The sequence below is a fragment of the Mesoplodon densirostris genome, chromosome 10 (assembly GCF_025265405.1).
Source record: "Mesoplodon densirostris isolate mMesDen1 chromosome 10, mMesDen1 primary haplotype, whole genome shotgun sequence".
NCBI lineage: Eukaryota > Metazoa > Chordata > Mammalia > Artiodactyla > Ziphiidae > Mesoplodon > Mesoplodon densirostris.
Genome location: NC_082670.1, coordinates 24,598,426 through 24,602,878, shown reverse-complemented (window position 1 = coordinate 24,602,878; position 4,453 = coordinate 24,598,426). Strand labels below are relative to the sequence as shown.

The window sequence follows — 4,453 nt, the reverse complement described above, 5'->3', positions numbered from 1 at the left end:
ACTCAATTTCATTTCTTTTTATGGCTGAGTAATATTCCATTGTATATATGTGCCACATCTTCTTTATCCATTCATCCGATGATGGACACTTAGGTTGCTTCCATGTCCTGGCTATTGTAAATAGAGCTGCAATGAACATTTTGGTACATGACTCTTTTTGAATTATGGTTTTCTCAGGTTATATGCCCGGTAGTGGGATTGCTGGGTCATATGGTTGTTCTATTTGTAGTTTTTTAAGGAACCTCCATACCATTCTCCATAGTGGCTGTATCAATTTACATTCCTACCAACAGTGCAAGAGTGTTCTCTTTTCTCCACACCGTCTCCAGCATTTATTGTTTGTACACTTTTTGATGATAGCCATTCTGACTGGTGTGAGATGATATCTCATTGTAGTTTTGATTTGCATTTCTCTAATGATTAAAGATGTTGAGCCTTCTTTCATGTGTTTGTTGGAAATCTGTATATCTTCTTTGGAGAAATGTCTATTTAGGTCTTCCACTCATTCTTGGATTGGGTTGTTTGTTTTTTTTGATATTGAGCTGCATGAGCTGCTTGTATATTTTGGAGATTAATCCTTTGTCAGTTGCTTCATTTGCAAATATTTTCTCCCATTCTGAGGGTTGTCTTTTCATCTTGTTTATGGTTTCTTTTGCTGTGCAAAATATTTTAAGTTTCATTAGGTCCCATTTGTTTATTTTTGTTTTTATTTCCATTTCTCTAGGAGGTGGGTCATAAAGGATCTTGCTGTGATTTATGTCATAGAGTGTTCTGCCTATGTTTTCCTCTAAGAGTTTGACAGTGTTTGGCCTTACTTTTAGGTCTTTAATCCATTTTGAGCTTATTTTTGTGTATGGTGTTAGGGAATGATCAAATCTCATACTTTTACATGTACCTGTCCAGTTTTCCCAGCACCACTTATTGAAGAGGTTGTCTTTTCTCCATTGTATATTCTTGCCTCCTTTATCAAAGATAAGGTGACCATATGTGCGTGGGTTTACCTCTGGGCTTTCTATCCTGTTCCATTGATCTATATTTCTATTTTTGTGCCAGTACCGTACTGTCTTGATTACTGTAGCTTTGTAGTATAGTCTGAAGTCAGGGAGCCTGATTCCTCCAGCTCCACTTTTCGTTCTCAGGATTGATTTGGCTATTCAGGGTCTTTTATGTTTCCACACAAATTGTGAAATTTTTTGTTCTAGTTCTGTGAAAAATGCCATTGGTAGTTTGATAGGGATTGTACTGAATCTGTAGATTGCTTTGGCTAGTATAGTCATTTTCACAATATTGATTCTTCCAATCCAAGAACATAGTATATCTCTACATCTGTTTGTATCATCTTATTTTCTTTCATCAGTGTCTTATAGTTTTCTGCATAAAGGTCTTTTGTCTCTGTAGGTAGGTTTATTCCTAGGTATTTTATTCATTTTGTTGCAATGGTAAATGGGAGTGTTTCCTTAATTTCTCTTTTAGATTTTTCATCATTAGTATATAGGGATACAAGAGATTTATTGTGCATTAATTTTGTATCCCGCTACTTTACCAAATTCATTGATTAGCTCTAATAGTTTTCTGGTAGCATCTTTAGGATTCTCTGTGTATAGTATCATGTCATCTGCAAACAGTGACAGTTTTGCCTCTTCTTTTCCAATTTGGATTCCTTTTATTTCTTTTTCTTCTCTGATTGCTATGATAGCCATTGTTTTGTAATAACTTTAAATGGAGTATAATCTATACAAATATTGAATCACTATATTGTACACCTGAAACTAATATAATATTGTAAATTAACTGTACTTCAATTTTTTTTTTAAGAAAAAAGGAGAACAACAGTGGAAACAATAGTTACTGCCTCTCTTAGGATTACCTCTCATCCTTCTATAAAGTTGGGAAAATAAGGAGAATACACAACCTCCTTTCATAAAGCTAGAAAGGTAAGAATTTTTGAAGAGGGCAATTCTCCATAAGTCACTTCAAGCTAAGAAAGATTGAGGCAGGTAGCATAGATAAGTTATGCTTTAGTCTTTGGGTTAACATTCTTGGAAATTAGCACTGATGACATTCTTTCTGGTCAAATTTTTCCTCCCCATCAACAGATTGTGTAAGACCTTCAGGGGAAAGGGGAGAAATTCCCTTTCTTTTTCCAGTGTTGTCAAAAGACTTACAACACATTCCATTCTTTGGATTATTCATTTACATGAAAAATTTGTGAAATAGCGCACAGGATTGTTCTGTCCAAAATTACCCTAAGTGTTTGTAAAAAGTACCATCACAGACTAATCAGATAGAAATTTCTTGGGCGAGGGGAGGGGGGAGGGGGGGAAAGAACAGGGCTATGAATCAGTAATTTAAAAATAATCTCATTGGGAGATTGGGATTGACATATACACACTACTATATATAAAATAACTAATAAGGACCTAATGTATAGCACAGGGAACTCTACTCAATACTCTATAATGACCTATATGGGAAAAGAATCTAAAAAAGAGTGGATATATGTATATGTATAACTGATTCACTTTGCTGTATAGCAGAAACTAAAAAACATTGTAAATCAACTATACTCCAATAAAACTTTTTAAAAAATTAGTCTCAAGTGATTATACCGTGCACCCAGGATTAAGAAGCACAGGCCTAGGCTGCCATCTCCACGCCTCTTACCCCTTGTCTATCAGCTCCTGCTGAGCCCTCAAGACAGGGTGAGCTGGAAGAAAATGCATTGTTCAAGGACCCTCTTATCCAACCAGCCAACTATTTATACCAAAAAGAATTATATAAAGAAAAGAACATTTCTAAAGAAAATCTCCTCTCCCCCAGAAATCCATTATATGACCTTGATATGTTTTATTTTGTAAATATTAAGTAACATTCATGGATTCCAGGAAGAGAGCAGGAAAAAGCAAGAGAAATACAGTGAGAGAGGGAGAGAAGAGAGGTTGTAACTTCTAATTAGACACAGTCCACTCAACATGACACCAAGCAAGTGTAAAAAAGATCACTAAGTATGATCACAACTACTCATTTTTACCTTCCTTTAAAACAGAGGGAAGCAAGCATGGATCACAGGAAAACAGAAAAGAGAGAAAGAGAATAGCAACAGTAGATGAATCATTTTTTATTCATCTTTCATTAATTAAAAAGTCTTTACTGAAAACAATTATTTTCAAATTATTGTATTAAAAAATGCACTGTAAAATTCACTAAAGTTGCGCGCGAGCTCGGCGTTCCAGCGGCGGGGTCGGCAGAACGCGGAAGGGGTGGAGGGAGCCCGCGGCGGCGGCGGCGGCGGCGGCTACAGCCGTGAAATGGAGGAGACCGTGGCGGGCACCCGGCGGCTGATCACCAGGCCGCAGAACCTGAACGACGCCTGCGGGCCTCCCAGCAACTTCCTCGAGATCGATGTGAGCAACCCGCAGATAGTGCGGGTAGGCCGGGGTCGGTTCACCACCTACGAAATCAGGGTCAAGGCAAATCTGCCTATTTTCAAGCTGAAGGAATCTGCCGTTAGAAGAAGATACAGTGACTTTGAGTAGCTGCGAAGTGAATTAGAAAGAGAGATCAAGGTTGTAGTTCCCCCAGTCCCTGGGAGAGCATCTTTGAGTCAACTTTCTTTTAAAAGAGATGATGGAATATTTGTTGACAATTTTATTGAAGAAAGGAAGCAAGGGCTGGAGCAGTTTATGAACAAGGTCGCTGGTCATCCTTTGGCACAGAATGAACGTTCTCTTCATATGTTTTTACAGGAAGAAATTATAGATACAAGTAATGCTCCATCAAAGATAAGACATGCCTGAAATTTGGCAAAAAAATTTTTCCATGACTATTAATGATTCATATGCACCAGTGAAGAAGTCCTAACTTTAGTATGATGCACAAAAACTGGTATAATATGCCTTCAGTATACTAACACTCATAATGCTCAGTTTTGTTTTGTTTTGGCAGTTGACAAGAAGTTAATTTGCTTTAGTGAAAAAATCCCTCATTCCAGCCTTTCCATATAAATAGCCCTTTCTTGCTGTTTAATGTGGTACACACTGTAGCTTCACAAACCTGTTACTCCAGTATAACCTGCAGTGTCCTAATTAGAATGACTTATTTGGTCTTACCTGCAGTTTTTGTGTCATGTTTGTTCTTGAATCTGATTAATAGAATTTTTCTCTTATCCCCTTTTTAATAGGTGGTGTCACGACCTAATTTACATGTGGAAGCACTACACATTGGTTTCCAGTACCCTACACGTAAGATACACACTTGTGTGCAGAAGGTATCTCCCTTCAGGCTTGTAATCCCCTTCACATGGAAGATCAATGAGGAAAATCTTTATATTCTGTATAAAAACAAAATCAAATTTATATACTAAAATCATTTGTCTAAAAATTTAGGTTGTTTTCAAATAAAAATAAAAATGCATTTCTGGTACACAAAAATAAAATTCACTGAAGTTAAAATA

At 36.8% G+C, this 4,453-nt stretch overlaps 1 pseudogene; it reads left to right on the top strand.

Annotated features, from left to right (window-relative positions):
* The first annotated feature begins 3,308 nt into the window (after nucleotides 1–3,308).
* Nucleotides 3,309–3,797, top strand: LOC132497538 (sorting nexin-3-like; annotated as a pseudogene).
* Nucleotides 3,798–4,453: the final 656 nt, after the last annotated feature.